The sequence below is a fragment of the Zingiber officinale genome, chromosome 11B (assembly GCF_018446385.1).
Source record: "Zingiber officinale cultivar Zhangliang chromosome 11B, Zo_v1.1, whole genome shotgun sequence".
Taxonomy (NCBI): Eukaryota; Viridiplantae; Streptophyta; class Magnoliopsida; order Zingiberales; family Zingiberaceae; genus Zingiber; species Zingiber officinale.
This window is the reverse complement of record NC_056007.1, coordinates 5783249-5796848: the sequence shown is the minus strand read 5'-3', so window position 1 is coordinate 5796848 and position 13600 is coordinate 5783249.

The following is a 13600-nucleotide window of genomic DNA, read 5'->3' as shown; positions in this document are numbered from 1 at the left end:
GCTGTACGTTCCTGATTGACATATTGGAGGATTCTTATCGATTTAAATCTGTGTCGTGGTATGTGCACATGGGTGTAAGTGTCATGTTGGAAGTATCTTGTCGACTACATCAGTGTTGTGATATATACATATGAGTTTGGTGTGGTATCTGAGGTATATTGTTGATTATGTGTAATTTGTGAGTGCACCTGGGTTTAGTATGCTTTATTGGAAGTATTAAGTGATTATACTCATTTGGTATTTGTTGTGAGTATTATTTGAGGTGTATTGCCGATTATACCTACGTTGATTTTTGCACACGTGTTCGGTATGTATTGTTGGAGGTATCATACTGAATATACCTGAGTTGTGTGTGTGTTTGATGTATAATAATTGAAGAATTATGTTGATCATACCTATGTTGTGTGTGCACGTGTGTCAGGTCTATGATTGGTAGCATCATGATGATTCTACCTATGTTGAATGTAGAATGTTGAGGGTCTACATTATGACATTTGTGGTATTACCCTGTCAAATAATTATCCTATAAGTGGGTGATCAACCCACTAGGATGATGATAAAGTTGACTATGGAATTGATTTGCGTACTAGGTTGTTATACCCTAGGCTACCCACATTGATCTGTGGTAGAGAGATCTTGTGCAGTCTCTAGCTAGATAGTTAGGTGCTTTGGGCACTTATGTATTGTTGTGGTAGAGCGCAGCTCCCACATGTTATGGATCGTTTGTGGTAGAGCGTAGCTTCCACATATTCTGGATTCCCACCTAATTAGGGATTGTTTTGTAGTGGAGCGTTGCTCCTACATATTGCGGATTGTTTGTAGCGGAGCATTGCTCCCATATTTATTGTGGATACATATTTTGGATTATTTGTGGTGGAGCGTTGCTCCCACATATGGAGGATTTCTTGTGGTAGAGCGTTGCTCCCACATATGTGGTATTTCGTGTGATAGAGCATTGCTCTCACACTGGAGGTTCTATTCTTTGGTGATTATATATCGTTGGTGATCAGATTCCTGATTTGTTGTTGAGGATCTTATGGTTAGGAATGTCTGTGATACGGACATTATGTGTCTTGGTTTACCATTAGTGCTTGCGGTGCCCTAGATATTATCATGGACTCGATGATTTGGGTATCCCTAGGATGTTTGGATTGGTTTCCATTGTCTTTGTTGACGATGTTGTGATCTATTTCGGATCCGAGGTGAGTCACGCATACTATTTTGCATAGTTCTAAAGATGTTTCGACGAGAACATGTATATGTGATTATCAGTAGTGCTGATTTAGTTGTCTTCTGTGAGATGTTTGAGACACACGGTCACCAGTAGGAGTATACCGTGGTTCCACAGGAGATCGAGGTTATTACCGTTGGGAGTAGACGGAGTCTATAGAAGAGGCTCGCAACTTCCTTTGTTTGGCTCGTTATTTCCGGAGATACGTTGAGGGTTTCTCACGGATTACTATGTTATTTACACGCATGATCATGAAAGGCGTGAAGTTTACTTGGACTGTGGAATGCAAGACCAGCTTCTAGGAGCTGAAGTGGAGACTAGTGTCGGCTTCGATTTTTGGTTTTACCTTCTGGAGAGGACGGATATGTCCTCTACATCGACACAACTATTCAGGGTTTGAGCACTGTTCTGATGCAGCATGATAGAGTAGTCTCCTATGCTTCTCGACAGTTGTAGGAGCATGAGTGGAACTACCCAGTATATGACTTGTGGTTGGTCATTATTTTGTGCCTTGAAGATTTGGCGCCTTATCTATATGGTGTTACATTTGAGATTCTCACGGACCATAAGAGTCTCAAATATTTGTTCACTTAGAAAGGAATCTAATCTTGACGGTGGAGATGGATGGAGTTCCTGAAGGATTTTGATTGTACCATTAGCTATCATTTGGGGAAAAGCTAATGTGGTTGTCGTTGTACTTAGACGGAAGTCTAAAGGGACTTTAGCTTGCCACCGAGTTGTGGTCACAGACTTGATTCAAGGTTTCTCCGATTTGGGCCTTGAGGGTAAGGACAGACAGAGCAGGGTACTCTTGTTACCATGGTTGCTCAGTCGTCGATCAGGACGAGGATCCGAGAGCCCTAGGCTGTTGATCAGTACTTGCAGTTTATTTGCAGTCAGATAACTTCCGGGCAGTAGACCGAGTTCACACGAGACGAGGAGGGTATTATATACTTCCGAGGCAGTTTATGCATACCTCAGTCTCATCCGGTCTTACAGGAGCTACTTCAGGAGGCTCATCGCTATCGATTTGTGGTCCACCCAGGCGGGACCCGCATGCATCGAGATTTGAGACGTTCCTACTGGCGGAACGGTATGAAGAAGGACATCACGGAATTTGTAGCTGGATGTCTTGATTGTTAGCAGGTGAAGTATGAGCACCAGAGACCTGCCGGTTTAATTCAGCAGATTCCTATTCCTGAGTGGAAATGGGAACTTATTACCATGGACTTTGTGGTGGGTTTGCCGAGGACACGACGAGGGCATGACGCGATTTGGGTAGTCGTTAATCGATTAACCAAATCTACACACTTTTTAGCGATCCGGAAGACTGATTCTCTGGATCGATTGACAGATCTGCATTTGCCGAGAGATCATCGGATTACATGGTGTTCCTTTGAGTATTATTTCGGATAGAGACCCCCAGTTCACGACTCGTTTCTATCAGAGTCTGCAGCCGGTGGTAGGTTTTGTCGGACACCCACCCTCTGGGATGAGGTTGGGAAGGCCCAGTTGTTGGGACCTCATAGAGCCCAGCATGAGGCAGAGTTGGTCCGTACTATTAGATGGAGGATGGCAGAGGCGTAGGACTGCCAGAAGGGTTATGCAGACCGGAGTCGGAGACTCTTAGAGTTCTCTGCAAGTGACCATGTATTTCTGCGAGTTTCACCCACGAAAGGGGTGAAGAGATTGACCTCAGAGGTAAGCTAGCCTGTGATACATTGGACCTTTCCAGATCTTGGAAAGGGTTGGAGCGGTAACTTATCGTTTAGCGCTACCACCAGCTTTGGCAGGCGTTCACGATATATTTCACGTATCTATGCTGAGGAGATACGTACCTGATCCGATGCATGTGCTGACAGGTGTCTCAGTTCCAGTTCAGCCTGACGTCACTTATGAGGAGATTCCGGTACGGATTCCCGACCGAAAAGAGAGTCAGTTGAGGAAAAAGACTGTTCGGCTGGCTAAAGTCGGATGGCAGCATCATTCAGACGAGGAGGCTACTTGGGAGCTTGAGGATACGATCCGAGCTCGATATCCCCAACTCTTCACTTGAGGTATGTGATTTATTTACCGTTCAGCATATATACTCTGTATCTGTTGTTAGTACTTGCTGATGGTAGATAACGAAATTTGGGGACCAAATTTTTATTAGTGGGGGAGAATATAAAATACCGGAAATAGGCGACTATTAATAAGAGAATTTTTCGGAATTTTTGGAGATTTTTCGGAAATTTTTCGGAGACCGTATGGACGAGTTTACGGGGATAAAAATAGGGCACGGGAAGGCCTGTTTGGGCTACTCTATTTTAAAGAGGAAATGTTTATTTTCTTTAAATCATTTCCTTTTTCTTTTATATATCTTTTCTTTTTATTTTCTTCTCCTCTCCCACGCTGCTTCCCTCTCCCGATTTCCCCCGGCCCTGTGCCCTAACCGGCGCTGTTCTTATCTCCTTCCTCTCATCGCCGATCACCTCTTCGGCTACTCCACCCGACGGCGCCGCCCTCTTCGATCTTCACTGTGCTGCCACCAAGCTCCTTCTCAGCCCTAGCACCGGTTGCCAACACTGTGCCTTGCCGATGGCGTCGCCGTTCGCCGGGGAGATCCCAGCCACCAAACCTTCCTCCGATCACTGAGCAGAGCCCCTTCCCTCTACCCTAGCGTCGTCCGCCTACCTCTCATCATTGCCCGACGACGCCACATCGCCCTGCCGCACATCGCCGGCAGTAGCCTGCCCTTTTGCCCTAGCGGATGACCGCCTCTTTTGCTGCAATTTGGCAGCATTCTAGCCGAGCTCTAGTTCTCCTTTGGTTGCCATTGTCGACTGCGAGTTTGCTTCTCCCCTTTGTTCTCAGCGTCACTCCACCTGATGCTATGCTGCTGTTGTCGGGAGTATTCGACTGTTGGTTACAAAATGGTAAAGGAGTTGCTTGATTCCATACGGTTAACTGGAATTCAGCATCGACGGATCTTGAGTCATCACCAGCGATTGTAGAAGAGGTAAGGAGAGCAATTTGTATAGGAACTGAGTGGTTAACAGATGGTATTGTTGATTTCTGGTTCTTCTCTCTTAGCTGATCAAGGGTTGTTGTTTGATTCCGACCAGCAAGCATGTGGGAGGATTTGTTGTGGTTTCAGCCATGAGTTTCTAGCAGCATACAGTTGCAGCTTTTCAATTGTGGATCAACAGCAATTCATCTGTTGAGGTGAGTTTTATACTGAGAATTAGGGTTAAATTGGGTCAGTTGTTATGATTGGTTATGCTTATTGCAAGTCCAAAATTTGAATGGATTAGTTTAAGTTGATTGAGGAGTTAGATGATCCAATTAGGGTTTATAATTGGATCTGGATTTATTATAGCTTCTCGAGGATTGATTTAGCTAATTTATTTATATGTAATTAGCTAAATCTGGATATCATATATTACAGGACTCTGATTTGCGACGAGTGGCCTTACGTGGGGTTTCCTTTCTATTGGAGGCGGGTACCTCTTGACTTATCTTTTATGATATTGTCTTTGGATATGCATAGTATTTTATAACTACAAGCAATGAATATGTTTGTCTTTGGTATGTCACTGTTTGATATCCATAGCATGTTAGGTTTATCGCATGTGACGTATCCGTTCTTATATCATGTGATTTATTGCCATGAGTACTGTATTACCATGAGTATCTTAGTTTCTAGAATGAGTGTCATATCATGTTTTACTGAGGTTAGGACTAGGTTCTGGACTTTTGGTTTCAGTCATGTGTATCGAGATTGTCTGATACTTAGGTTTTATGCCATGACTGGCTTGTGTACCTCTATTTGTATATCACATATGATTCGTGTACCTAGACTTTGATTCTTTGATCTGTGTATATTGTTGGTACATATGTTATGGAAGGGAGATATGTTTAGGATCTAGGTTGTTATACCATAGAGGACCTGTATACCCTAGATCTGTGGATTTGACTCACTGATATTATGGTACCCATATTATATATATGGATATGGTTATGTTGATCAGTTTATGACTATGCTTAGTGTCATGCATCATGATTGCATGCTGTGCGATTGTCGGCTCCACTATGGTTGAGCCCATCGCCAGTTACATGTACTGCGCACACCCCCACTCATGGTTTAGTGGTATATCAGGGGTGTGTGGCGGTTCTGCTGTTTGGCTCCGTTGGTCATATGACCCAGTGGTAGCCGTGGCCGCCTGCTCGTTGGCTCACCGGCATTTAGTGTAGCAACAGAGTAGCCGTGAGACGGTGGACTCTGTTTGGCTCCGTGGTCGTGTGACTCGGTAGCTGGCAGAGATACCTCCCGTCATCGTGTAACGGGAGTTGAGAGCATTGAGCTCCCCATTTATGATTTGGGGTCACGGGACAGGAGTACTCAAAGCATCCGTCCACTCGGTCACTCACGAGTAGTGACGACAGAGTGCAGTTGTCACAACCCTACCCACTCGGTCTCACCATTTGTGTGTGAGATGACTGACGGGGGTGACCAGGACGCATCATTAGTATCATATGCATTGATGCATTTATATTCTTATGATTGTGTTTGCTGCATTTGGTTGCTGCATTTTGGTTGGATGCATACTTTGACCTGCATACAGGATTATTGACACTTTTGGTTTTTTGTCTGGATAGGAGTTCCTGGTGAGTACAGCTTCCTCAGTTACCTTTCAGTTTTGCATATTCCCTATATATGATTAGGAAGCTGTATTCCATGTTTGTTGCTGTTAGATATACCTTACTACTCATGTCCATTGGTATTCGCTGAGTTGTTGAACTCACCCCCGTTGACACTATCTTTTTCAGGTACCAGGTTATTTATGGTGTCGCTTGGAGCATCCTGTATGCTGGTCCCCACGTCACATCAGAAGACTTATCGGTTTCACGTATGTTTTGTTTGTTTTATGTATCAGTTTGTTTAGCTCTGTACTCTGGTTTTATTTTTGGAGGGTTGACGTCGTTATGTGGTGTTTTGTATTTGTTATTGGTTGTGTAAGCCTAGCCGACTAGCAGTTTTGTGTTTTAGTTTTGGTACAGCCGAGTGGGCTGCTTTATTATTAACTGCGTGGTGTTTGTTTTCTTTTATTGTATTATTCCAGCCGCATGTGGCTGAGGTATATAGTGCTTGTAGAAAAGTTTCAGATTGTCCGCCGTACAGGGGAGATGTTGTCGAAATTTCTTCGGACAGAGACTCCTCCGGGGCGTGACAACTATAGTAGATCTAATGGATCAAGTGAATAACATCTTGGGTCATTCGCAGATTACCTTGTTGAGTGCAGTATCGTGGCACAATACAACATGCCAGGGACACCTCAGATGAATGGTGTAGTAAAGCGACAAAATAGGACCCTTAAGGGCATGGTGAGAAGTATGATTATATTTTCTTCTCTACTAGAGTCCTTGTGGGATGTGACACTCAAGACTGCAGTTTACTTACTCAACAGAGTTCCTAATAAGATAGTAACAAAAATCACATATAAGTTGTAGACAGTGTTAGACCCCGTGGTAGTTTTGATGTGATCAACCAAGTTGGTTAGGTCCTGCGTTGTGTTTAATCCCTGTGTCTGAGTGTGCAGGAGCTTAAGAGCACAGGAAGTCGAGCGGAAGACGCAGCTAGCGAGAAGGACGACACGAGAAGGGAGCCGATGGGCTCGGTGCGTCCGAAGGACGAGAGAGCTGCGGAAGAGTACTCCGGTGGGTGTGAAGAGCGTGCGCGGCGTTCGAGGGACGTTAAGCCGGAACGGAAGGCTGCTCGAGGAGAAGGCCGAGAATTGGGTTCGAGTGAGCCCTATTCCGGTTGGCCGCAATCACCCAAAAGTTCAGAGCATCGGAAGCCAAAGCCAGAAAGAAGCAGTGCTGGAATCACTACTCAAGGCGCCTTCAACAAGGTTGAAGGCGCCTCCAGCTTGAAGGCGCCTTCAATCTGGTTGAAGGCGCCTTCAGCCTTGTTTAAGGCGCCTTCAACCTGGTCAAACAGATCCTTCGTGCGCGGATAAAGTTTTATCCACTGACCCAGCTTAGAGGCGCCTTGGAGCTTCGGGATAGAATTTCCAGGGACTATAAAAGGACCCCTGGAGCTAGGAATTCACAACAACTCAGGCAATCAACTGTGTACTCTTTCCTAGCAATAGTTCTAAGCTTCCAAAGTGTAAAAGGCTTCTCCGCCTTCAGCAAAGGAGATTTTTCTACTGAGCTTTTTCTACTGCCCTGGATTAACAACCTCCTTGGTTGTAACCAGGTTAAATCCTGTCTACTACTTAATTTTTGTTTCCTTGCTTGTTTTAATTTTACTATTGCTTTTCTGAGTTGAAATCCGAGGAGGGTAGTTTTGTTTTTGTTTTCAGCAATTCACCCCCCTCTTGCCGGCCTCCACTGCACCTACAGACAGGTAGAGGGCCTAGTCTAAGGCATCTATATGTTTAGGGTTGTCTAGCTGAAGATAGGCCCTATAGGTCTAACGAAAGGAACTTGGACTCAAGAATTGTTAGTTTCCACTTTGTAGGATAATTTGAAAATCAAGAGGTTTCAAGTTCTATAACTCCTTAAGTAGATCTTTTTTCAAGACGAATAATGCCAAATTCATTGAGGATGGTGGGAGTGATAAAACTAGGGAAATATCATTTGTGGAGAATATTAGTAGTTCTAATATGGTAATTGTTGGTGCGGTTAGCACTAACGATCTAACTCGGGTTTTGATGAATGACAAATTAGGTTAAGTTAGGTTTGTCGTTGTCTAACACTCTGATCGAGTGTGCAGGCTAAGTCTAGACAGGTCGACGGGCTGACCGGATGTCTGGCACGAAGTCCAAGCGGGTCGACGGGCTGACCGGACGCTTGGCGAGAAGTCCAGCTAGGTCGACCGGCTGACTGGATAGCTAGCGAGAAGTCCAAGCGGGTCGACGGGCTGACCGGACGCTTGGCGAGAAGTCCAGCTAGGTTGACGGGCTGACCGGATAGCTAGCAAGAAGTCCAGACGGGTCGAAGGGTTGACCAGACGTCTGGCAGGTGAGTAAAGGTAAGTCACTGGAAGGGAGTGACTGTGAGGACGCGTTCCCGGGAAGAGAACATTAGGCATCGATCCGGCTTAGATCCATTTCGGATATCTAAGTCGAGATCGTGACTAGATTCCGATCTCGGAAAGACGGAATCTAAGTCATACTTTTTATACTGAACTTATAAACTGTGTTAACACTTTGTTTTGCAGGATATACACTATCTATTTGCCTCGGACTAACCTTGTTTTGCAGGAAAGGTGTTCCCTGGAAAAAGGTGGTCCGGGCGCCCGGAGGTCCGAGCGCCCGGAAGGGATCTGGGCGCCCGGTAGGCAACTTTTATCCCGATCGCGCATCGCCACATGGAGCTCGTTGGATGGACCTGCCACGTCTCCCCAGGGCGCCCGGAAGGGATCCGGGGCGCCCCGAGCCTCATATAAAAGGAGGGTTAGAGGTGGAGCACAAAGACAACAACTGACAAGAAGATTTCCTACTGCTTGCTCTGCTGCTCTACGCTCCTGCGACGCTAACGAAGCTCCGACAAAGCACGCTCTCCTTTTGATTTTATTCCTTTGTCGGTATTTCTTTAAGTTTCATTAGCATTTCTTGTACATAGCTTGTAATAAATTTCGAATTGCTAGTGATTGCCCACCGAAAGCGGTCAACGACCGCGGGCCTTGGTGTAGGAGTCGACACAGGCTCCGAACCAAGTAAAATCGGTTTGTGTTAGCATTGCATTGCTTTAATTTCTCCACTGCGTTTAACTCTTTTCGGACTAATTTCTTCTTATCGATATTCACCTCTATCAAATCTCACGGCCCAACAAGTGGTTTCAGAGCAGGTACCTCTCTGATTTGGTGCAACCACCAATCAGATAAGGGGGAGATTTGTTTTTAAATTTTTTATTTTTCTTCGGATTTCAGTGTTTCGTAAAATTCCAAACTAATATAATTACCTTTTTGGAAATCTCCTTCCGTCGTAATTACATCTAAATTGGTGCAACACCAATTTAGCTATTTTTATTTAATTCTTCCCGCACTACTAATCCAAGACCAAGTCTTGGAACATCTCTATTTGTTTTTTTGTTGTGCAGATTAAAAATGTCTCAATTGGAAGGCTTCAGCACAGTACGTCCTCCCCTATTCAACGGGGATGACTTCTCGTACTGGAAGAAAAGAATGGAAGTTTACCTGAAGACGGACTATGATCAATGGTTCAGCGTCATAAAACCCTATCGAGCACCAGTCGACAACTCCAGAAATCTACTAGACCCGGAACAGTGGACTCCGGACATGAGGAAGAAGTCATCAATGGAGAACAAGGCGAATAACACACTACACTACGGATTGACAAGGAAAGAGTTGAATCGGGTCGGACCACATCAGAATGCAAAAGAACTGTGGGACAAATTGATCGAGTTGCATGAAGGAACAAGCGACGCTAAGGTAACAAAATGAGACTTGCTTTTAAATAGAATTTTTAACATAAAAATGCAGGAAGGAGAAACGGCAAGTCAGCTACACGCGAGGATCAAGGACATCCTCAACGGGCTCCACGCGATAGGCCACTAGATGGAAAACAGGGATTTGATAAGGTATGCCCTAAATGCCTTTCTGCGTAATTCCTTGTGGGGGATCCATCGTGGATGCCTACAAAATTTCTAAAAATTTGTCAAAACTAAAATTAGACGAATTATTTTGTGAATTAGAACTGCATGAGCAAACTAACGCCGGGGTCGAGAAAGGTGTAGCTTTAGTTACAGGTTCCTTAAAAGAAAAGAAGAACAAGTCTGAACCTGAAGAAGACTCTGATCAAAACTCTGAAGACGAAGAACACTTGGTGAACCTAGTAAGGAAGATGTTCACCAGGAGGAAAAGAAGCTTCAGCAAGAAGGACCTTTAGAAGATCAATTCTCCAATCGATTCGAGGAGTGTGACGTGCTTCGGATGCAACAAGAAGGGTCACTACAAGAATGAGTGCCCGAGATTGAAGATCGACAAATCGAAGCCAACCAAAAAGAAGGTCCTCAAAGCAACGTCGGACGACTTCTCCTCGGAAGAATCGGAAGCAGAAGATCAGAAGCACTAGAGCCACCTCGCGCTCATGGCCCGTGAAGCAGAGTCGAAAGACGAATCGGAAGACGGGTCCGAACCCGAATCGAGCGACGAGTCCGTACTCGTTTCCGAAGGTTCTGAAGAGGTAGTTCTAACCCTAAACCGAAAGTTTTTCAAAATTATTTTGTGCTTAAATAATAAGTTAGTTAAATTAGAAAATGAAAACAAATTGCTCCTCGAGGAAAATCAAATCCTCAAGGAACAAGTTATAAATAATAAACCGACTCAAGATCTAACACTTGAGGAGGAGAACTCATCATTAAAATTAGAAATTAAGAATTTAAAAAATATGTTAGAAAAATTTACTACTATATCCAAAAATTTAGACTTAATTCTAAATAATCAAAAGGCATGTTATAATAAAATCAGACTCGGATACAAGTCAAACTCGAATAAAACCTTTAAATCATTAATAACCCAATACAAACCAACAAATAAAGTCTGGGTTCCGAAAGCGTGTTTAACCACGCAAATAGGACCTAACCAATATTATATCCCTAAGGATAAAATATATTACATAAAGTCAAATAAACCAAATCAAAAACCAGAACACAAACCTAAACCAAAAAAATCAAAATCTAAACATATCAGAACTCAACAAAATTTAAACTATCACCAAGTAAAATACAATTATAAAAGAAATAGACATAAACCAAGAACAAAAAATTAAATTAATGGCCATCAATTCAGGGGGAGGCTCCAGAATAGCTGGCACCTCCAAAACTAACCTACCCGGTAGGGTAACCCTAACCAACCTACTCGACAGAGTAATTAGGACTAGTTAAAGAGGGCTCAAGTTTAACTTGAAAAATGGTACTGGTGAAATTTTGGATGATAGTACGTTAGGGAAGCTTAGTCTATGCATGTCTAGGAAGATATGGCTTCGACCTGGTGCATTTGGCTAAGTGGAACTGGCCGAAGCTACCCTTTATGGATCCTAACCAATTAGACCAAGGTTTTGTACTAAGTCCAGTGGATAGGACTATTTGGAAAACCTCGAAGGCATGGTTACTCTAATGATGTCCAAGTGACTCACCATAGCCTAGAAGTTTATCCAGAAAACGCCTATTTGTTGAACCCAAAGCTAAACCTGAATCTAACACAAGTTAAAAACACACCCTAAAATTGAACCTAATTCAACTCACAAAATTATAGGATTCCCTGATTGAAAACATAGATCGGAGGAGATGACTAAGAAATTAAAATTAAATTAAAATTAAATTAAAATTAAATTAAATTAAAATTAAATTATATTAAATTAAATTAATATTAAAATTAAAATTAAATTAAACCAAAATTAAAACTAAAATTAAAACTGAATTAAATCTTTTTAAACTTAATTAAACTTAATTTTTTTTTACTTAAAATTTTATTTTAAAATTAAAACCAAATTTTTTTCAACTTAAAAATTTATTTTTTAAAAAAAATTAAAACTTAAATTTTTTAAATTTAAAAATTTATTAAAACTTATTTTTTTTAACTTAAAAAATTTATTTAAAAAAAAATTAAAACTTTAATTTTTTAAACTCAAAAATTTATTAAAATTTTTTTTTAACTTAAAATTTTATTTTAAAAAATTAAAACTTAAGTTTTTTAAACTTAAAATTTTTTTTAACTTAAAAATTTATTTTAAAAATTAAAACTTAAGTTTTTTAAACTTAAAAATTCTTTTTAACTTAAAAGTTTATTCTAAAAATTAAAACTTAATTTTTTTTTAAACTTAAATTTTTTTTTAACTTAAAAATTTATTTTAAAAATTAAAACTTTTTTAAACTTAAAAATTTATTAAAACATAGTTTTTTTAACTTAAAAATTTTATTTTAAAAATTAAAACTTAAATTTCTTAAAAAACTTAAAAAATTTTATTTTAACTTAAAAAATTTATTTTAAAAATTAAAACTTAATTTTTTAAAACTTAAATATTTATTAGAACTTAAATTTTTTAAACTTAAAAATTTATTAAAACTTATTTTTTTAACTTAAAAAAAAATTAAAAAGTAGAACTTAATTTCTTTTAACTCAAAAAAATTATTTTAATTCAACTCACTTTTATCAAAAATGACCATAAATCCAATAGTTAGACTAACCCCAATTCCTACCTATTGTAGGAAACTAAGTGGATTTTGGATAGTGGTTGCTTCAAACATATGACTGGAGATCACACAAAATTTACTCAACTCACCTACAAAATCCTAGGAATAGTTGCCTTTGGGAATAACGGCAAACTCAAGGTAATTGGTATAGGTAATATCGAACTGAAAATTGACTTTATTATTACAAATGTTCTACTTGTTGAAAATTTCAAGTATAATCTTTTAAGTATAAGTCAACTGTGTGATACTAGGTATAAGGTTAGGTTTTTATCTACAGAATGCTTAATCAAACACCTAGACAACCCTAACATAAGCCTAAAAGGGTTTAGAAAAGACAACATCTATGCAATCAACTTAACCACTTCTTCAATTGAGTGTCATTTAACACAAAAAGAAGAAACCTGGTTATGGCATAGAAGGATGTCACACACAAATTTTAGAAATATAAGTAAACTAAATGGATTAGTTAGAAGTCTACCAAAATTACCTAACTTAGATTCAACCATATGTAATGCTTGTCAACAAGGTAAACATACAAAATCCACCCACAAACCAACCAATCAATCACAAACCAACTCAATACTAGAACTATTACACTTAGACCTATTTGACTCCCATGGAGTCAAATTAATAAATGGAAGTCTATACTGTCTAGTGATAATAGATGACTACTCTAGGTTCACCTGGGTAAAATTCTTAAAAAATAAGGATGAAACTTTTGAAATTTTTACAAACTTTTGTAAACAAGTTGAAAATGAAAAGGACCTTAAAATTAAAAGAATTAGAAGTGATAATGGGGGAGAATTCAAAAATCATAACTTTAACAAATTCTGTCTTGAAAATGGCTACCATCACGAATTTTCGTGTCCTAAAACCCCCCCAACAAAATGGGATTGTAGAAAGAAAAAATAGAACCTACATGAAGTCTCTAGAATAATGTTAAATGAATACAACTTACCTAAATACTTTTGGGCAGAAGCTGTTAGTACAGCTTGCTATGTACAAAACAGAACAACACTAAATAAAACCCATAACAAAACATCTTTTGAAGTTTATCATAATAAACAACCCAATATAAAATACTTTAGAGTATTTGGGTATCCCGTTTTTATCCTAAACACAAGAGAACACTTAGGAAAATTCACCTCCAAAGTTGAAAATGGA